Below are 23,051 nucleotides of genomic sequence, written 5' to 3' on the forward strand. Positions count from 1 at the left end.
AGGGGAAGTTTTCTGTCATTATTTCTTCAAATAGGTTTTCAATATCTTGCTCTCTCTCATCTTCTGGCACCCCTATAATTCGGATGTTGGTACGCTTGAAGCTGTCCCAGAGGCTCCTTACACTATCTTCATATTTTCGGATTCTTTTTTCATTTTGCTTTTCCGGTTGGGTGTTTTTTGCTTCTTCGTATTTCAAATCTTTGACTTGGTCCTTGCGACCCTCTGGTCTGCTGTTGGGAGTCTGTATAATATTCTTTATTTCAGTCAGTGTATGCTTAATTTCTAGTTGGTCCTTTATCACAACATCGAGGGTCTCATTAGATTTCTTGAGGATCTCACTACATTTATCGGTGGTCTTACCAGTCTTTTCGAGGGCTTCTAAACAGTTCTTTAAAGACCTTAAAAGTGTGGTTTTGAACTCTATATCCAACAGTTTGCTTTCCTCCAATTCTGTCGTTTGTGTCCTGTTTCTTTGTCTCGGCATTTTTTTATGCTTCGCTGTGTCGATAGAGTGCCTTTCTGTGCTAAGTGTCCCAATTACCTAAGGTAGACACTCTTGGTGCACCCCCTTGTGGGCTTTGTGCACAGTCTTGTTGTGGTTAAGCCTTGATTGTTGTAGTTATCACTGTGAGGAATTGACCTCCAGGTCAATTGGCTGTGAGAATCAGCTGTGTCTGCGGTGGGAGAACTTCTGTGCTGGAGACACCCCTCTGGGGCTAGACTTGCTTCGATGGGGCTTTGGTGCTCACTGAGTCTGCCTCCTGAGTGTGTCTTTTATGGTTCCACGGAGCTTAAAGCTGGATGGTCCCACTCTGACCTCTGGGCTTCCTGGCTCCTGGATCTCTAGGGAGGTGCTAATCTAGCCTTTGCCTGAGGCTATCCAGCAAAAGCCTCCCTGCAGGGCTTGGGCGGGGCGGGTCCCACGGGATCAACAGGGCGGGGTTAGCAATTATGGCTGCTCTCAGTCTTGCCCTCAGAGGCTCTGCTTCTCAGTGTCCCAATAGTTGCTGCAAGCCCCACAGAGAGAAAGCTGCCCTAGGGTTCTGAGCGATGCCAGACAGTCCCGCTTCTCCCATATGAGTCTGGGTCCTTAGAGACTCGCCCGGAACTGGAGCTCAGAGCCTGAGACTCCCTCCCGATTGAAAACAACCGCGCCCTCAGCCTCCAGCCCGCTCCATATGCACTCCGAACCTTAGTATTTTACTTCAGCACTGTGCCTCCTCTGAGCCTCGGTATGCTTTTCTCTTTCCTCCTAGTTGTAGAACATCCACTCAGCCAGCTTTCCTGTGGTTCTGGATGATGTCCGTTCCGTCTTTTAGTTGTATTTTTGAAGTGGTTGTTCGAGGCAGCAAACTCCCGTGTTTACCTATGCCGCCATCTTGGTTTCTCCTCAGCATATTCCCTCTTTATTAGATAGGATACCATATACCTATATATAATTACAACTATTTAACAATATGTAAGGGACATAGTTTTTTTTAAAAAAAGCTATAGAAACATATAATTGTGACTGTACTTGGATATCAGAATTACAGATAATTTCTTCTTTTCCTAAAAGGTCTGCGAAATCGTGTGGTACTCTTTAATGGGAAATGTATTTTTAGATCTTTTTGCATCCTTACTGGCTCCCTGTCTCCTCATGATAAAAATCTAAAATTCTACGCATTGCATTGAAGGATCTTTTTTCCTTAGGGCTGACCCTCTTCCACGAGCAGTGTGAGATCTGTGCAGTCACACAAGGAGCTGATGCTGTTGTATATTCTTTGTTTTTATATTTTATTTTTATTTTTAAATTACAGTTGGTGCATAATATTATATTATCAGGTGTACAACCCTGTGATTAGACATTTATATGACTTATGAAGTTATCACCCTGATAAGTCTAGTACCATCTGTTACCATACATAGTTATTACAATATTATTGACTGTATGCCTTTGTCCTGTACTTTACATCCCCATGAATATTTTTGCAACTACCAAATTGTACTTCTAAGTCCCTTCACCTTTTCACCCATCCTCCAACCCCCTTCCCATCTGGCAACTGTCAAAATGTTCTCTGTATCTATGAGTCTGTTTCTGTTCTGCTTGTTTATTTTATTTTATTTTAATGCCACTTATAAATGAAATCATCTGGCATTTTTATTTCTCTGTATGACTTACTTCACTAGAATAATACTCTCTAAGTCCAATAGATGTTGTTGCAGATGGCAAGATTTCATTCTTTTTTATGCCTGACTCATATTCCATTGTATATATGCACCACTTCTTTTTTCATTCATCTATGGATGGACACTTAGATTGTTTCCATATCTTGGCTATTGTAAATAATGCTGCAATAAACATATGGATTGTGTATGTCTTTTATGATTACTGTTTTGGGTTTCTTTGAATAAATATCCAGAAGGGGAAATACTGGGTCCTTCTTTGTCTCTTGTTGTATATATAGCCTTTGTCCTAATTTTCATTTTGTCTTGTATAAGTATGACTACCCAAGATTTTTTTGTTTCCATTTTCATGAAATATCTTTTTCCATCCCTTAACTTTCAGTCTGTGTCTTTTAATATATATATATATATATATATATATATATATATATATATATTTCAGAAAGGAAGAGAGAGAGATAGAAACATCAATGATAAGTATGAATCATTGATCGGCTGCCTCCTGCATGCCCCACAATGGGGATCAAGCTTGCATCCCATCCGCATATGCCCTGACTGGGAATTGAACCTTCTGGTTCATAAGTCAACGCTCAACCACTGAGCCATGCTGGCTGGGCTGTGTGTATCTTTAGATCTGAAGTGAGTCTTCTGTAGAGAGCACATGTAAGGATCAATTTTGTTATTCACTCAGTTTTTTGATTGGAGGATTTCATCCATTTTCATTTAAAATAATTATTGTTAGATATGTATTTATTGCCATTTTATTATTCATATTTTAAATCTTTTTTTCTTCTTCTTTTTGAAGAAGACACTTTAACATTTCATTTCCATTTTATTTTATTTTTGTTAATCCTCACCTGAGGATATTTTTTCCACTGATTTTTAGAGAATATGGAAGGGAAGGGGAGAGATACAGAGAGAGTGCTGGGGCTGACCAGCAGCCCCTGAATGATGGATGAACAGGTTACTCAGACAGTTTCACTGTGAAAGAGAAGGCTAAGGGATGGCCCGGCTGAAGAAGCCAAGCAGCCTCGATTGCCTGCCTCTTTAGGCTTTTATTGGAATTTTTATCTTTAGATACAATCAGTAGGGTAAGTAATCTTGGGAGGACACATGTGTTTACATTATCTTCTAGGCAAGGGCATCTAGGGATTAAGCATAAGGATTCCAGTAAACACCCAGGGGTCTGCACAAGCACAGACTTGTTTGGAAAGGTCAAGGAATAATCAGGGGTGCCGCCTTCGACACTCCCCTAAGTCTCCCCTAAGTTGGAACTCTGATAAACAGGGCAGGTGGCCTTCCACACACTTCTCCTTTCTCAGAATGTCCTCCTTACAACTTTCCAACCAAGTTTCTTCTACTCCCCAACAAGAGAGAAACATCAATATGAGAGAGACACATTGATTGGTTGCCTCCACACATGCTCCAACCTGGGCTTGGGATTAAGCCTGCAACCAAGGTACATGTCCTTGACTGGAATTGAACCTGGGACTCTTCAGTCTGTGGACCAGTGCTCTAACCACTGAGAAACCCAGCTAGGACAACATTTCTTGTAATACTGGTTTGGTGGTGATGAATTCCTTCAGCTTTTTCTTGTCTGGGAAGCTCTATATCTGTCCTTTGATTCTAAATGATATCTTTGCTATTTAGAGTAAACTTGGTTGTACGTCCTTGCTTTTCATCACTTTGAATATTTTGTGCCAATCCCTTTTGGCCTGCAAAGTTTCTGTTGAGAAATCAGGTGACAGTCTTATGGGAGTTCCCTTTAGGTAACTAACTGCTTTTCTCTTGCTGCTTTTAAGATTATCTCTTTGTTATTCACCTTTTGCATTTTAATTATGATGTGTCTTGGTGTGGGCCACTTTGAGTTCACTTTGTTTGGGACTCTGTACTTCCTGGACTTGTATATCTATTTCCTTCACCAGGTTAGGCAATTTTCCTGTCATTATTTTTTCAAATAGGTTTTCAATTTCTTCTTTCCTCTCTTCCCATGATGAGACTGTTGGTACACTTGAAGTTGTCCCAGAGGTTCCTTAAACTATGCTCATTTTTTAAATTCTTTTTTATTTTTTACTGTTCTGATTGAGTGTTTTCTGCTTCCTTATCTTTGAAATAATTTATTTGATCCTCAGCTTCATCTACTCTACTGACTCCCTGTAATGCATCCTTCATTTCAGTTATTATATTCTTCATTTCTGACTGGTTTATTTTTATGTTTCCTATCTCTGTTATTATGTTTTCTATATCTTTGATGAAGTCCTCACTGAGTTCCTTTACTCTTTCACTAAATTTATGGAGCATCCTTCTAACCAGTGTTTTTAACTTTGTTTTTCTCCATTTTGTTTAGTTCTTTTTTCTGGAGTTTTGTTCTGTTCTTGCATTTGGGACATGTTTCTTTATCTCCTCATTTTGGCAGCCTCCCTATGTTTGTTTCTATGTATTATGTAGAGCTGCTACTTCTCCCAGTCTTGGTAGAGTGGCCTTATATAGTAGGTGTCTTATAGGGCCAAGTGATGCAGCTTCCTCAGTCCCCCAAGTTGGGTGCTCCAGGTGCAACTCCTGTGTGGGCTGTGTGTACCTTCCTGTTATAGTTGAGACTTGATTGCTATTGGCATGTTAATTGGAGAGATTTACTCCAGGGTGATCAGTTGTGAGGACTAGCTATGAACATCACGGAGGATCTGCTGCACAGGGGTTGACCCAATAGAGAACAAACTTCAGTGAGTCTCAGGTACCCACTGAGTCTACCCCTTAGTTGTGTTGCTTCTGAAGGTGGATGGGTGGTGCTCTGCTGTGGTTTAAAGCTTTCCACTGGTTTCCCTGTCTCTGGGGCACCCTGGGATATATAGGCCAAAGTCAGCTGCTGCCTGTGCTGTGCCCTGGTTTACAACCAGTATTATTCTGACAGATGTAAATAAAAATCTATCCTGAAGGAAGGCACTTTCATTCAAGATCTCAGGATATACTGACAAATATTGTTTGTCAAGTCAAAAATAAATCTGCCCTGGCCAGTGACTTCAGTGTTTAGCATCTGCCCGCGTACTAAAAGGTCACAGTTTGGATTCCCTGTCAAGGACACATACCTGGGTTGCATGTTCAATCCCCAACCCTGGTTGGGCATGAGCAGGAGGCAACCAATGGATGTGACTCTCTCACATCGATCTCTCTCTCACTTTCTCTCTCTCTCCCTCCCTCCCTCCCTTCCACTTTCTAAGTATCAATGCAAAAATATCCTCAGGTGAAGATTATAAAAAAAAAGAGAGAAAATAAAATCTGGCACATGCAGAAATAGGGAGCTATGATAGAAAAACGAAACAAAACAAGACAAAACAAAAAAACCAACAGAAGCACCATACAGCAGAAACATGTTCACAGACTTTAGACTAGAACTATCAGATGGAGATTTAATATATTTAAAGAAATAAAAAGCAAGCTTGAAAATAATTGAAGGGAACAAGAAATGATAAAAAAAAGTCATAGCAGATTTGAACAATAATTAGAATTTAAAAATGAAAAATGTAACTAAAATAATAGCTCAAGGCATACTTTAAAAAAATATATATTTTTATTGATGTCAGAGAGGAAGGGGGAGGGAGAGAGAGAGAAACAACCATGATGAGAGAGAAGCATGGATCGGCTGCCTCCTGCACGCCCCACCCTGGGGATCGAGCCCACAACCCGGTCATGTGTCCCGACCAGGAATTGAACCCGGGACCCTTCACGATGCTCTATCCACTGAGCCACACCAGCCAGGGCAAGGCATACTTTTAATAGCATTGAACACACAAGAAGACAAAACTAGTAAAATTTAAAGAAAGAAAATAAAATAAGAAATTACTCATAAAATAGTACATTGAAACAAGAGTGGAACCCAGAAGATAGTGAGGAGATAACTTTAATGTGCCAAAAGGAAATAAATGCCAACCTAGAATTCTACGCCCAGGGGAAAATATCTATCAATATTGCAGGCAAACAAAAACTAAAATAGTTCATTACCAGGTGAAGTACACATAAAGAGAGTCATTTCATAATGTTAATTTTCAACTTAGTAGGAAGATATTACAAATTTAAATTTGGTTAACAATAACCTCAAATACATGAAGCAAAAATCTGACAGAAATCCAAGAAAAAAGAAACAATTCACCATTCACTCTGGGACACTTTAACTTTCTCAGTCATATGAAAAAGTAAATTTAAAAAATAATCTACACTAATAAAAGAGAAACATGGTAATTAGCATACAACTGCTACCCTTTTCATTGGCTAATCAGTGAGTATATGCAAATTAACTGTCAGCCAAGATGGCGGCTAATTTGCATATGTCGGCTCCAAGCCACAGACTGAGGCTTTAGGCCTGGGTAAGGGAGGAGCCAGCCAGCGATCCGTTGAGCCAGCGATGGTTGATGGCGGCGATGGCGGGGGGAACCGGGGTGGAGCGAGCCAGCCAGCGATCATAGATGGCGGTGGCGGAGGGGAGCTGGGGGTGCCCTGGCCCAGGCCTAAAGCCTTGGCCAGAGGCTTTAGGCTTAGGTCGGGGAGGAGCCAGCCAGCGATTGTTGATGGCGGCGGAGGTGGGTAACCAGGGTGGAGCCAGCCAGCAATCAGCTGAGGAGGGAGCTGGGGGTGCCCCAGCCCAGGCCTAAAACCTCGGCCTGAGGCTTTAGTCCTGGGTCAGGGAGGAGCCAGCCAGTGATCGTTGATGGCTGCGGTGGCGGGGACCTGGGGGTGCCCCGGCCCAGGCCTAATGCCTCGGCCAGAGGCTTTAGGCTTGGGCCGGGGAGGAGCCAGCCAGTGATCCTTGATGGTGGTGGCGGCCCAAACCAGGGTGCAGCCAGCCAGTGATCCTTGATGGCCACGGTGGCTTGGAGCTGAGGGTGCCCTGGCCCAGGGCTAATGACTTGCCAGAGGCGTTAGGCCTGGGCAGGGGCCAAACCAGCAATTGGTGTGAACTACAGAGGAAACACCTTTTCTGACCGCTCATTGGCTAAGCTCCCTGTATGCCACTGGTAATATTCTTAGTAACTTTGGTAATAAGAGTCCAAAAAGTGATCTAGGGTTGTTTTTTTTTACCACACTCCTGGAGAAAAAAATGAAGGTCTGCTGCTGGAGGGTTAAGAAACGTCATATCCTGTCCTAGCCAGTTTGGCTCAGTGGATAATGCCTCGGCCTGCCCAACGCAGATTCTGGGTTCAATTCTGACCAAGGGCATGTACCTAGGTTGCAGGTTCCTCCCTGGCTCCAGCCCAGGTCAGGGCTCATGCAGGAGGCAACCAATCAAAGTGTTCCTCTCACTTTGATGTTTCTCTCTGTCTTTCCCTTTCTCTTCCACATTCTCTAAAAATCAATGGAAAAATATCCCCAGGTGAGGATAAAGAAAGAAATGTCATATCCTATGAAAGACACTTCTTGAAAATGCCTAAAGTAAGTTGTCATTTTTTCATGGTAAAGGGACTGGAGTCCGTGTTGATGAAAACACCTTGGTGGCTGTGGTGACTGGCAGTGGCTGCAACAGTGCGGTGATGGGGCTGGTGCCTTCCCCTGATCAGCCCGGTCGACTCCCACAAAGGGAGGCCAGACTGTGGCTTAGGCCCGCTCCCCAAGGGGAGCAGGGAGCAGGTAGTAGGACATCCCCTAGGGCTCCCAGTATGTGATAGGGGGCAAACTGGGCTGAGGGAACCCCCTCCCCAGTGCACAAATTTTTGTGCACCGGGCCCCTAGTAATAATAATAAAAGGCTAATATGCAAATTGACTGAACGGCAGAATGGCCAGTTGCTATGATGCACACTGGCCACCAGGGGGCAAATGCTCAATGCAGGAGCTGCCCCCTGGTGGTCAGTGCACTTCCATATGGGGAGTGCCACTCAGCCAGAAGCTGGCTCATGGCTGGCCAGCGCAGAGATGGTGGCAGGAGCCTCTCCCACCTCTGTGGCCGCACTAAGAATGTCCAACTAATGGTTTAGGCCCGATCCCTTGGGGGCCTAAGCCTTTAGTCAGACATCCCCTGAGGGCTCCCTGGCTGCCAGAAGGATGTCTGACTGCAGGCTTAGGCCTGATCCCCCAGGGAGTGGGCCTAAGTCAACAGGTGGACATCCCCCAAGGGGTCCTGGACTGCAAATGGGCACAGGCCGGGCTGAGGGACCCCCCCCAAGTGCACAAATTTTTGTGCACTGGGCCTTTAGTAGATAATATTTGAGGAACAAGTAGCAAACAACTTAACACATATACAGACCACTACTACAGAATTTCAGAATACTGCCTTTTCATGAACATGCACATTACAAAATGGACCATTCACAGCCTGAAATATTATACAATGAGAATGAGTGATATGCAGCTATCCACAACAATATGGATGAATCTCACCAATAATCACATTGAGAAAAAGATGACAAAACAAAAATATATATGCTGTATAATTCCATATATGTAAAGTGTAAAAACAGCCAAACTAATCAAGGCTATTAGAATCTAGAATAGTGATCACACTTGGGGGATGTGACTGGAACTTCTGGTGTTCTGACAATGTTCTGTGTCTTGATCTGTGTGCTAGTTACATACCAGTAGGTGTGTTCAATGTGTGAACATTTATCCACCTGTAATTTACAGTGTGTGCACTTTTCTATATGTATATTATAATTCAACAAACAAAAAGTTTTTTAGAAAATGACTATAATGGGCTGCAAAGAAAATTTCAACAAATATCAAAGAATTAAAATCATACTAGATATGATTTGAAGACAGTGAGACATAACTAGATATCTATAACCAAAATATTATAGATTATCTCTATTTTTTAATACCTCTGTGTTTGGATATTGAAAAAAAAACATATTTCTGAATAGCCTATGGATCAAATAAGATATTACAAAGGAAATTAGAAAATGTGTTGAATCCTTGATAAAGAAAATATTACATATAAAAATTTGTGATGGCCCTAATCTGTTTGGCTCAGTGGATAGAGCATCGGCCTGTGGACTGAAGGGTCCTGGGTTTGATTCCGGTCAAGGGCATGTACCTAGGTTGCAGGCACATCCCTAGTAGGGGGTGCGCATGAGGTAGCTGATCGATGTTTCTCTCTCATTGATGTTTCTAACTCTCTATCCCTCTCCTTTCCTCTCTGTAAAAAATCAATAAAGTATATTTTAAAAAAATTTGTGATGGAATTATTGAGACTTTCTATATGGCCCATATTATGTTTAATTTTGGTCAATGTACCATTAAGCATTTAAAAAATGTTTGTAGTCTGCAGTTGTTGGGTGATTTTATACCTACACACTTGTTTATTAGCCTTAATATTTAAATCTTCTATATCCTTATTGATTTTTTTTGTCTCCTTGTTCTCTCTCTAAAATTTCCCATTCTGGTTATGAATTTCTCAATTTCTCCTTAGAGCTCGGCCATTTTTGCTATATGTAATTAAAGATGGTATTAATGCACTGAAATTTACAATTGTTTTGTCCAGATGAATTGACTCTTTTATCATTAGGTAATGTCCTATTTATATCCAATGGTTTTCTTATCTTAAGGCCTACTATAAGTGATATTTTATAGCTAGCTTCCAGTTTCTTTTTCATCTGTGTTTGCATGGTATCTCTTTCCATTCTTTTACTTTAAACCTTTTAATAAAGGTGTGTCAAATAAATGAGATATGGTTGTTGAATACCTAACCAGCCAGACCATGTTTGTTAATTGGAGGGTTTAGTCTGTTTACATTTAATGTAATGAGTGATATACTTGGATTTAAATCTGTCATCTTACTTCTTTTAAAATTCCATATGTTCTAATTTCTTTGCCCTTTCCCCTTATCTTCTTTTAGATTAACTAAGTATATATTTATCCTACTGTCTCTTCGTTATTAATGTATTGGTTACACAATCTTTTTTGTTTTTCAATCCTCACCCGAGGATATGGTTTTTTAAAAATTGATTTTAGAGAGAAAGGAAGAGAGAGAGAGAAACATAGAAACATCAATGTGAGAGAGAAACATCGATCAATTGCCTCAGACCCCAACCGGGATTGAACCCACAACCTAGGTATGTGCCCTGCCTGGGAATTGAACCCACAACCTTTTTTTTTGTATTCCCACAATGTTCCAACCAACTGAGCCACCCAGCCAGGGCAATTACACATTCTTTTAATATTTTAAATGGATTACCCTAGAAGATAAAATATGCATTCTAACGTGTTATATTAAAGTCTAACATAAATTTTTACTTTACCACTTCCAGGACAATACAATGGCCTTTAAAAAATATATATATATATATATATATATATATATATATATATATATATATATATTTGGTTTCAGAGAGGAAGGGAGATAGAGATAGAAACATCAATGATGAGAGAGTATCATTGATTGGCTGCCTCCTGCACGCCCCCTACTGGGGGGGATGGAGCCCACAACCCAAGCATATGCCCTTGGCCGGAATTTAACCTGGGACCCTTTAGTCCGCAGGTCAACGATCTATCCACTAAGCCAAACCGGCCAGGGCACAATAGCCTCAAAATCTCTTAATTCTATTTACCTATCTCCATATTTTTGTTATTGTTCTCATATATTTCAGTTCTTTTTATATTTTAAATTCTATGCATTATTGCTGTTGTTTTATTCATTAAATATATTATCTCTTTTGCTTCCTTTATTTCTTTTCTTCCCTTCTTTCTCCCCTCTTTCTTTCCTTCTCTTCCTCCTTCCCTCCCAGCCTCCCTCCCACCTTGCCTTCCTAATTTCTATGCTTCTACCTGAAAATATTTTTCACATACCTAAAGAATCTCTTACTATTTCCCTCACTGCAGATCTATTTGAGATGGGTTTACTCAGTTTGGGTTCATTTGAAAATATTTTTATTTACTTTCTTTTTTGAAGAATATTTTTTCCGTGTATAAAATTCTAGGTTTGCAAATGTTCTCTTTAAGCCCTTTAAAGATGTCATTTTGTTGTTTTCTGGCTTCCATCTTTTTTTTTTAGCTTGTTTTAAACTAGCCCACATCCTATAGAGCAGACGATAAGCACTGAGAGGCCAGCTTCAGTATTATTTTTTCTCCTTTTACGAACTCCAAGAGTGGTGTTCAAATCAGATGGAAAAGGGAACTGGAGGGTTCCATTTTCTTTTCTTGAGTGCTTAGTAGTCAGTCTTAACCTGACAAAGGGTCTCTGAAAAAAAAATCAAATAATGTATTCATATTAAATATTAAAAACTTTCTGAGAACAGGAATAAGAAAAGACTACCCATTATCATTTCAGCTAAAAAAAATGCCACAAAACTATAAAACAAAAAACCACTATATGACTACAAAGTACATAAATAACACTAATACTATGTGGAGATGACATGACAATACATGTAGAAAACATAAAATAATATAAAAATGTGAGATTTTAAAATAAATTTAGCAAGGACACTGTATACAAAGTTAACATCAAAACCAGTTTTATATCTATATGCCAGCAATAACAAAAAAAGTAAAATGAAAAAATTTAAATAGTACCAGAATAAAAAATATCTATGAAAGTTGTACAATATTTCTACACACACACACATACACACTCACACACACAAACATTGAAAGAGGAAAAAGGGGAACATCTGTAATACTTTCAACAATAAAGATAAATTTAAAGCTTAAAAAAGAGTATAGTATAGTAAATACATAACAAATACCTAAACCAGTAAAAAAATTGAATGAAAATAAATAAAATAAGTGGAAGAATATACCATGTTAATGTAAGAGACGTTTATGGACATATTGTCATTATGCCAATAAACTCTATATTTTCTATAGTTGATAAAAATTCAAATAAACTATGTCAAAATGCCCTGTATTTTCTACAGATTTAACGTAATGCCAATTAAAATTAGAGGGTTTTATTTTTTTGCTACAAATTGACAAACTAATTCTACAACATCTATACAAATATAAAGGGGCACAAAGAGCTAAATTAATCTTGAAGCTGAAGAACAAAGTGGGAGAATTTACACAATTGTATATCAATGCATATTAAAAGCTACTGTATTTAACACAGCTTCATAAACAAGAAAAAGCTAGAGTTCATCACCACCAAACCAAAGTTATATGAAATGTTGAAGGGCATTATTCATGAAGAAGAAGGAGGAGGAGGAGGAGGAGGAGGAGGAGGAGGAGGAGGAAGGAGAGATAAAAATATGAACAATAAAATGGCAACAAATACATATCTATCAACAATTGAATCTAAAACTCAATATAGAACTGGGTGGGGAAAGGAGGAGGCGCACAGAGACCTGAGCTTCAAAATGGGTGAACTGCTAAGACAGGCAACCTGCAGATAACCAACCAAGACAGGCTGTAACAACCCCAAGAATGTTATTAAAGCAGAATTCTTTTTTAAAAATATATCTTTATTGATTTTAGAGAGGAAGGGAGAGGGAGAGATAGAAACATCAATGATGAGAGAGAGAGAGAGAGAGAAAAGAAACCAAGATGGTGGCATAGATAAACACCGGAGATTGCTGCCTCGCACAACCACTTCAAAAATACAACTAAAAGACGGAACATACATCATCCAGAACCACAGGAAGGCTGGCTGAGTGGAAATTCTACAACTAGAAGGAAAGAGAAAAGCATATCGAGACTCAGAGGAGGCGCAGTGCGGAAGTAAAATACTAAGGTGCGGAGGTGCATGTGGAGCGGGCTGGTGGCTGAGGGCGCGGTTGTCGTTTTCAATCGGGAGGGAGTCCCAGGCTCTGAGCTCCAGTTCCGGGCGAGTCTCTAGGGACCCAGACTCATACGGGAGAAGCGGGACTGTCTGGCATCGCTCAGAACCCTAGGGCAGCTTTCTCTCCGAGGGGCTTGCAGCGATTACTGGGACACTGAGAAGCAGAGCCTCTGAGGGCAAGACTGAGAGCAGCCATAATTGCTAACCCCGCCCTGTTGATCCCGTGGGACCCGCCCCGCCCAAGCCCTGCAGGGAGGCTTTTGCTGGATAGCCTCAGGCAAAGGCTAGATTAGCACCTCCCTAGAGATCCAGGAGCCAGGAAGCCCAGAGGTCAGAGTGGGACCATCCAGTTTGCAGCTCCGTGGAACCATAAAAGACACACTCAGGGGGCAGACTCAGTGAGCACCAAAGCCCCATCGAAGCAAGTCTAGCCCCAGAGGGGTGTCTCCAGCACAGAAGTTCTCCCACTGCAGACACAGCTGATTCTCACAGCCAATTGGCTTGGAGGTCAATTCCTCACAGTGATAACTACAACAATCAAGGCTTAACCACAACAAGACTGTGCACAAAGCCCACAAGGGGGTGCACCAAGAGTGTCTACCTCAGGTAATTGGGACACTTAGCACAGAAAGGCACTCTATCGACACAGCGAAGCATAAAAAATGCCGAGACAAAGAAACAGGACACAAATGACAGAATTGGAGGAAAGCAAACTGCTGGATATAGAGTTCAAAAGCACACTTTTAAGGTCTTTAAAGAACTGTCTAGAAGCTGCCGATAAATTTAATAAGGCCCTCGAAAAGACTGGTGAGACCGCCAATAAATGTAGTGAGATCTTCAAGAAGACTGGTGAGATCACCGATAAATGTAGTGAGATCTTCAAGAAGACTGGTGAAACCCTGGATGTTGTGATAAAGAACCAACTAGAAATTAAGCATACACTGACTGAAATAAAGAATATTATACAGACTCCCAACAGCAGACCAGAGGATCGCAAGAATCAAGTCAAAGATTTGAAATACGAAGAAGCAAAAACACCCAACCGGAAAAGCAAAATGAAAAAAGAATCTAAAAATATGAAGATAGTGTAAGGAGCCTCTGGGACAGCTTCAAGCGTACCAACATCCGAATTATAGGGGTGCCAGAAGAAGAGAGAGAGCAAGATATTGAAAACCTATTTGAAGAAATAATGACAGAAAACTTCCCCTACCTGGTGAAAGAAATAGACTTCCAAGTCCAGGAAGCACAGAGAAGCCCAAACAAAAGGAATCCAAAGAGGACCACACCAAGATACATCATAATTAAAATGCCAAGAGCAAAAGACAAAGAGAGAATCCTAAAAGCAGCAAGAGAAAGAAAATCAGTTACCAAAAGGGAATACCCATATGACTGTCAGCTGATTTCTCAACAGAAACTTTGAAGGCCAGAAGGAAGTGGCAGGAAATATTCAAAGTGATGAATACCAAGAACCTACAACCAAGACTACTTTATCCAGCAAAGCTATCATTCAGAAGTGAAGGCCAGATAAAGAGCTTCACAGATAAGAAAAAGCTAAAGGAGTTCATCACCACCAAACCAGTATTATATGAAATGCTGAAAGGTATCCTTTAAGAAGAGGAAGAAGAAGAAAAAGGTAAAGATACAAATTATGAACAACAAATACACATCTATCAACAAGTGAATCTAAAAATCAAGTGAATAAATAATCTGATGAACAGTATGAACTGGGGATTGTAATAGAATCAGGGACATAGAAAGGGAATGAACTGACTATTCTTGAGGGGGGAAAGGGGTGTGGGGGGTGAGGGAAGAGATTGGACAATAATCGTGCACCTATGGATTAGGACAGTGGGTGGGGAGTGAGGGCGGAGGGTGGGGTGGGAACTGGGTGGAGGGGAGTTATGGTGAGAAAAAAGAACTAATGTAATAATCTGAACAATAAAGATTTAATTAAAAAAATAAAAATAAATGAACAAAATAAACTGGTGAATAAAACAGAATCAGAGGCATGGAAGCATGGAACAGACTGAGGAATCTCAGAGGGAAGTGGGAAGGAAGGGCGGGAAGAGATTAACCAAAGATCTTATCTATGGACACAGACAGTAGGGTGGTGAAGGCATGGGGTGGGGCAGGAACTGGGTGGAGGGAGGCAATGGGGTGGGAGGGAGTGAGAAAGGGGGACATCTGTAATGCCATCAACAACAAAGATTAAAAAAAGAAAATAATAGTCGCTGACAGTAACATGAGGGACTAAAAAAAAAAGTAAATAAACCACTGCAGCAGAATTCAGAATTGAGAAACAGTCACTTGGATTATGACAAAGGTAGCAGGACAAAGCAGTGAGCAAAAGATGGTCTTTTTATTAAATGGTGCTGTGTATGTAGAAAATCAAACTGGATTTCTACATGGAAAAAAATGAATCTCAGCTCGTACATTATACAAGAACGAATAAAAATTTCAGATGGATTTGAGAATCTAAATGTGTAAGTTAAAACAAGAAATCTGCAGGAACTATGGCAACCAATAATCAGATATGGCTATTTCAATTTAAGCTTAAATTAATTAAAATAGTAACATTAAAAATTTAGTACAGTTTCAACTAGCCACATTTTAAGTGCTCAGTATGTCCTATATATGCAGATATAGAAAATTTTCAATATATAAGAAAGTTCTCTACTGGACAGTAATCTATATATATAAAACCCTAATATGCAAATAGACCTAACAGCGGAACAACCGAACAGCCGAATAACCAAACAACCAGTCACTATGCTGTGTGCTGAACACCAGGGAATGCGCACAGAACATGGAGGGCATCAGCAGCAGGCAGCAGAGTGTGGAACATGGTGGGCATCAGTCGCAGCCGGATGGTGGAGCAGGTGAGCGGGGGCACCAGACTAAGGCTGGGCACTGGTTGCTGTCATCGGGGCGAGCCTCTGATGGTTACTGAAAATTCTTTGCTTCCACACGCCACAGTCCCACCAGGTGCTTGCACCTGCTGCTGGCACCAGCCCTGCTCACACTCGCTGCTGATACTGGAGCTGCCACTTGCACCCGCCTCTGGCACCTGGTGCCAGCCCCAATTGCTCTGTGCCATCAGCGGGTGTGAGAGGCAGCTGCCGGCCCTGATCTCCCCTCAGGGCTTCTCCACCTCCCCCTGCTCCTGAGGGGTGATTGGGGCCGGCAGCTGCCGCTCACACCCACTGCTGGTGCCAGAGCCACTGCCAGTCCCACTCGCACCTGCCCCAAAAGCTCCGCGCCATCAGCAGTGAAAGTGGCAGCTGCTGACTCTGATCACCCCAGGGCTTCTCCACCTCCTCCTGCTCCTGAGGGGCGATTGGGGCCGGCAGCCACCTCTTGCAACGCTGCCAGCGATGGTCCAGCTTACATCCGCTGCTTGCACCCACTGCTGGTACCGGCCCCGCTTGCACCTGCAGCCAGTGCCAGAACCGCCACTTGCACCCGCTGCCAGTGCCCAGTGCCAGTCCCAATTGCTCAGCACCAACAGTAGAAGTGAGTAGCAGCTGCCAGCCCCGATCACCCCTGAGGGCTTCTCCACCTCCCCCTGCTCCTGAGGGGTGATCAGGGCAGTAGCTGCTGCTAGCACCTGCTGCTGGCAGACAGGGGACTGGGGGTTGTAGCGGGAAGGGCTGGGTGGGGGTGCAGAGGATGGACCGAGACCCACCCCTGTGCCCACAGCAGTCTCTCAGCCCACAGTTCCTTTCAAGGTGCACAAATTCATGCACTGGGCCCCTAGTGTTCTATAAAATAATATAAGATCATATATTCATGACTTTAAAGTAGGCTGCATGTTTCTTACAAAGATAGAAAGGGTACTAAGTAGAAAAGAGAATATTGATAAATTAGATCTTATTAATACCAGGGGTTTCTGTTAATCAAAAAATATAATTAAGAAATAGGGAATATTTCTATATACCACTGTAGAATAATCATCAGTTTATATTTTTAAATGAAGAATCAAAGTGGAGAAAAATGTGTAATGTATGTTAAAATAGCTTAAAAGCAGAAGATAGACACATATATTTGCTTATATTTTATATATATACTTACATTAAAACAGAAATAGTGAAAGGATAAATCATAAAATATGATGACCTATAAGAGGAGAGGACTAGAGTGGAGGAGCAGGGATAGTAGATGCTAGACTTCTCTAAATATTTTTCCTTTTATAAATTTATTTTGGAACCATGTAAACATTTCACATAACTATTAAAATTAAATTTTAAAAAGCAAGTCCTCAAAGGACTTGTATACATGCATATAAGCCAAACCAATGGACATGGACAACAGGGGGATGAGAGCATGAGGGGGCGGGGGAGGATGGGGGTTAATGGGGGGATAAGGACACATTTGTAATACCTTAACTAATAAAGAATTTTTTTAAAAAAGTAAAAAAAAAAAAAAAGCAAGTCCTAACTTTGAAAGGAACTTGAAACAAATGAACCTAACTCTGAATGTAGTGTGTGGCTTAACTACACAGAGATAAACTATTCCAAGATACTTTAAAATACAATAATTTGCACTGTGAGTGCCTAGTGAGATATACCCTACAAATGAAAAGAATGGCAAAAATAGAAAACTGTTACTGTAATCATATTGTTGGTGAGGTGCTGGTATTGTTTTCTAAGTCTATTGTTTGAGTAGTATGGCAGTAACGAATGAGTAATTATGTTGATGTAAATGAAAACCAGTTTTGTTTTGGAAGATTGATGAAATAAGTAAAAACCTTATAGTGCTGAACTTGGAAATATTAGTATTGAACTTGTGATGCCTAAATCTTTTTAAAAATGCACAGTAACTGAGGATACCTAGAAACACTAATTGAACCCTGTAGCAATAAGCCCACCGATTGTCCAGATTATATCTCTAAATATCATCTCCCAAAAAAAGGAAGTGAAGGGTCCTTGGAGACTAGTTGATTCCAGGTCTGAGACAGAAAATTTACAAAATGAACCTGGATATTTGTAATACCAGAAAGCAGACATTATCTTTAAAATAAATTAAATGAGCCCTAACCGGTTTGGCTCAGTGGATAGAGCGTAGGCCTGCGGACTGAAGGGTCCCAGGTTCGATTCTGGTCAGGGGCATGTACTGTGGTTGCGGGCACATCCCCAGTAGGGGGTGTGCAGGAGGCAGCTGATCAATGTTTCTCTCTCATTGATGTTTCTGACTCTCTGTCCCTCTCCCTTCCTCTGTAAAAAATCAATAAAATATATTTAAAAAAATAAATTAAATGAGTCTGTCATTGCAAGAAAAACAACTGACAGTATTTGCTGTGAATGATAACATGTAAGATTTTGAATGAGAATTATAATTTTGGAAAACTTGTGTCTACCACTGTGAGCTTGCTGTTTCTCAATACTAAAAGACTCATGAGATCAGTGGTGTTGACAAATGTGATTTTTTTTGTTATTGTATAATAACATGTGTCTATATTTAGAAGATCTGCATAGCTCTGTGAACCAATATTTCCCAAACAACCAATAAACCTGACTTTTATAAAGTATATAGTGGAAGGGATGAATGGTGTTAGCATTTCAATATCACTTATGTAGACTGTTCAGTATTCAATTATTACATTGCATGAAAAAATAATACAAATCTAGAACTAAAAAACAATGAGATACTAGTACACACCACTGTAAGAATGAAAATTTTAAAGGTAGGTAATGCTAAGTATTACAAAAATGTAAAATAATGGGGACTCTCAAATACTGGGAGAGTAAATTGGAACAACTATTTGTGAAACTGTTGGCAGCATTAAAGCTGACCATACACCTAATAACCAAGCAATTTCCACTACTAGCTACATATGCAGTAGAAATGTGTGCCAAGAGACATGAGAAAAATATTCATAGCAGAACTGTTTGTAATAGCAAAAAATAAGTGACATAATGTCCATCAACAGAAAAATGGGTAAATAAATTGTGGTATATTCATACAATGCAATACTAGTATATAGCAATTTAATGAATGAATCATATCTATACACAACAGCCTAAATGAATGTCATATGTATAATATTGAGTGAAAGGATTCAGACAGAAAAACATAATCATACTATATGATTCTATTTTTATAGTGTTGGAACTCATGATAATGGTTATATTTCAGAGGGGAGCAATGATAGGGGAGGATCAAGGGAGTTTGGAGGTGCTACTATTGCTCTTCTGTACCTCTGTAGTGGTTACATGATTGTGTTGGTTTTGAACCCTGTTATACACTTATGATATGTGAATCTTTATGTGCATTTACTTCAGTTAAAATTTTTAAAAATAAGGTTTGTGTGAAGCAGCTAATATCATGCTTAAGTGGAAAATTTTCAGCTTTAAATCCATACATTAGAAACAACAAAACTTGAAAATCAGTAAGCTAAACAAGAAGCTAGAAAACAAATAGCAAATTGTATACAAAGGAACTATAAAGTTGGAAATAAAGTTAAGAGCAGAAATCAATAAAATACAGAGCAAATATATTAGGAAAAACGAGAGGTGACAATAACTAACATCAGAATTGAAGAAGGTGGGTAAAGACAGGGGGAAAGGGGGACATCTGTAATAGGGTCAACAATCCTATCTAATAAAAGACAAAAAGGGTAATGAACCGTACCTCCGCTACACTTCCCATTGGCTAATCAGGACAATATGCAAATTAACTGCCAAGAAAGATGGCGGTTAATTTGCATACATAGGCGCAATGCTGGGAGGTGAAAGGGGAAAGATGGAAGAAGCCCCCTGTCACTCGGTGATCAGAAACCCAGGTGGCAGCTAAGAGCCAGGTGGCAGGGCAAAGGTGGCCCTGGGGCTCAGATGGAAGGAGGTGATGGTGGGGGCCCCCGCCCCCTGTGCGGCCTGTAACGTGTGTGGCCAGGCCATCAGCGGGGGGGGGGGGGGGGGGGCTCAGAGGGAACGAGGCGATGGCGAGGGCCCCACCCCATGTGTATCCTGCTCCGTGTGCAGCCTCGGCCAAGGGCGCGGGGCTCAGACGGAATGCGGGAATGGCGGGGGGGGGGGGGGCGCCCTGTGTGCATCCCGCCCCGTGTGTGCCCCAGCCATGGGCATTGGGCTCAGGAGGCTCGACCAGCAAAGCGGGACTGTGGATTGGGAATGGGCACAAGGCAGACCTCCTGGTCCTTCCCCTCAGCTGGCAGGCTCCTATCAATCTTCAGTTTCTACTGAAAGGAATGTGGTGCCTCCACTGTGCAGCCTCCCAGAACTTGGACTCGCAGGCTCCGGAGTGGAGACTTCAACAAGGACTTCAGCGCCTGCTCAGGGGAATAACCGCCACCTCCCTACTCCACAGCTGCTTCTGTGTCTGCAAGAAACTGCTCATGCTCCTCTCTGTGACATGGGTGGGGCCAGAGCCTGAGTTGAGGGCTTCCACCATAGCATAGCAGCTGGACCAGTGCAGGGATAGAGAGAGGGAGGGCGGGGAAGGATCAAGGGGGAAGCCCTGGTTCCCTGCTCCTCCTCCCACAGGCATGGCCCTTGCTGCTGTTGTGATAAAAGGAGTTGTGTTTTTCTAACTCTGTCTGGGTAAAGGAAACAAGTGTCTGTTGACTTCTGATCTTATTCTCAGAGCTGCCAGTTAATCCCTCTGGATGCATCATATCCAACCTCCATAGGATCCGAGGGGCAGGATCAACCTTCGTTCTATAGTTGAGGAAACTGACCAATAAACACAGGTGTCTCATGCCTCAGTGTTAACTCCCACAGAAATCTCCAGGTAATGACTCAGATTCTATATCTAAGGGTATATTTTCTTCTGTTTTCATGTTTAATTCAGCCCCAGGAATCAAATAATACAATAAAGAATAAAATGAGTTCAGAGGGCTCAGCATTGTATTCCCAGGGCTTTTGGTCCCACACAAACCTCAGAGCTCAGTTATCCTGAGATGAAAGGAAAGGAAAGAGAAACGTGAAAGGTTTCCCAGCTCAGTTACAGAGACATCTCATAACCACATATTAAGGACATGACATTAACTTAGGGATGGAAAGGACACAAATGGAATAGAATATGGAGCCACTTGGAGTGAGCAGGCCAGCAGGGGGACAATGGGGGCAAGCAGGCAAGTAGGGGGTGGGGGCAGTTAGGGGCAAGCAGGCCAGCAGGGGGGCAGTTGGAGGCAAGCAGGCCAGCAGGTGGGGGCAGTTAGGGGCAAGCAAGCTGGCGGGGGGGGGTAGTTGGGGTGAACACACTGGTACAGGGGGCAGTTGGGGGTGATCAGGCTGGCGGGGGGGGCATTTGGGGGCGAGTAGGCTAGTGGCGGGGTGAAGTTGGGGGCAAGCAGGCTGGTAGGCAGAGTGGTTAGGGGCAATCAGGCAGGCAGGCAGGTGAGTGGTTAGGAGCCAGCAGTCCCAGATTGTGAGAGGGATGTCTGACTGCCAGTTTAGGCCCGATCCCTGTAAACCAGCAGTAGGACATCCTTCCAGGGGTCCCAGATTGGAGAGGGTGCAGGCCGGGCTGAGGGACACTCCCCTCCGCCCCCGAGTGCACAAATTTTTGTGCACCAGGCCACTAGTCTACACTAATAAAAGACAAACATGCAAATTGACCATACCTTTGCTACGCCTAAAGCTACGCCCACCAACCAATCTACTATATGCAAATTAACCCAACCAAGATGGTGGCAGGCAGCCACAGAGCTGGAGCAAGCAGGAGGCTTGGTTGCCCCAGTGATGGAGGAAGCCAAGCTTCCCGCTTGCTGTGGCCCTGAGCTCCACTCACAGCAAAAAAGTTTCAATTATAGAAGGTAAATAAATCCCAGAATAAAAAAAAAGAAAAAAAGGAGAGGCTGGGAGCTTCTGTCTCCAGGAGGCTTGGCCAGCCTGAAAACAGCCCTCAGCCCCTCACCCAGACTGGCCAGGCACCCCAGTGGGACCCCCACCCTGATCCGGGACACCCTTCAGGGCAAATCAGTCGGCCCCCACCCGTGCATCAGGCCTCTCTCCTATATAATAAAAGGGTAATATGCAAATTGACCCTAACAGCAGAACGATTGGGAATGACTGGTCATTATGACACACACTGACCACCAGGGGGCAGATGCTCAATGCAGGAGCTGCCCCCTGGTGGTCAGTGCGCTCCCACAGGGGGAGCTCTGCTCAGCCACAAGCCAGGCTGATGGCTGCCAGTACCGCAGTGGTGGTGGGAGCCTCTCCCACCTCCTCAGCAGCGCTAAGGATGTCCAACTGCAGCTTAGGCCTGCTTCCCACTGGCAAGTGGACCCCTGAGGGCTGCCGGGCTGCTAGAGGGATGTCTGACTGCCATCTTGGGCTTGATCCCCCAGGGAGCGGGCCTAAGCCAGCAGGTGGACATCCTCTGAGGGGTCCCAGACTGCAAGAGGGCATAGGCCAGGCTGAGGGACCCCCAGAGTGCACAAATTTTTGTGCACCGGGCCTCTAGTTAATAAATAACACTGTATACACACTATATATCCTGGCAAAAGAAACTGCTTTAATTCCAGAAGAACAATACATTGATATAAGATTGCTATGATCAAACTATAATTTTCATGTGGAATATTTAACAAAGTCAGTTGTACACTGTTGTGCATTTTGCTACAAAAATACTTATTATCTAAAAAATTTTCCAATGCACTTAACTTTAAATGTTAAGTAGAAATTTATATCTCAGAAGTACTATCTTAGATAACAAACTAAAAAATAAAATTGCCCATTAAGAATTTTAATGAAAAAATTGACATGAGACACATGCTTTCTGCTTGTTGTACAGTGTGCCAATTTTGTTTATATCTGTTAAATATTGTCAGTAGGAGAGATACAGATATGAATGTTTCTCTAAATTTCTTAAACTCAGATTTGAGTATTGTAAACTATGTTAAAATAGATTGTAAACTAAAATAAGCCAGAAGAGCTTAGAATTTGAACAAAATATAAACAAGTATGCATTAACATGATTCTGTATGACTCAGGCACATAGTTGAATTGATAAAATTAGACCCATTTCAAAGGATTTTTGTTTTATAAAATTCAAGCAATAAGTATTTTATTTCTAGAATTCTGTTATTATTATTAAGGCATTCAGTGAACACAATGACAAGCATTTTTTTTCTAAAGAATCAAGATTGGGTTAATATGCAATAGGATAGGAATAAATAAATAATAAATGCCTGTGTGACTTACAAATACTCCAGCTTGATGA

General features: G+C 41.9%; 1 non-coding gene across 1 annotated transcript; it reads right to left on the minus strand.

Annotated features, from left to right (window-relative positions):
• Positions 1–11,140: 11,140 nt before the first annotated feature.
• Positions 11,141–11,273, minus strand: LOC139001395 (small nucleolar RNA SNORA61). The gene has a single exon (XR_011469989.1). It is a non-coding gene; the product is annotated as a small nucleolar RNA SNORA61 (small nucleolar RNA).
• Positions 11,274–23,051: the final 11,778 nt, after the last annotated feature.

Source organism: Myotis yumanensis, unplaced genomic scaffold (assembly GCF_028538775.1).
Source record: "Myotis yumanensis isolate MYYU_CA2020_CCGP unplaced genomic scaffold, mMyoYum1.0.hap1 SCAF_1, whole genome shotgun sequence".
NCBI classification, from domain to species: Eukaryota; Metazoa; Chordata; class Mammalia; order Chiroptera; family Vespertilionidae; genus Myotis; species Myotis yumanensis.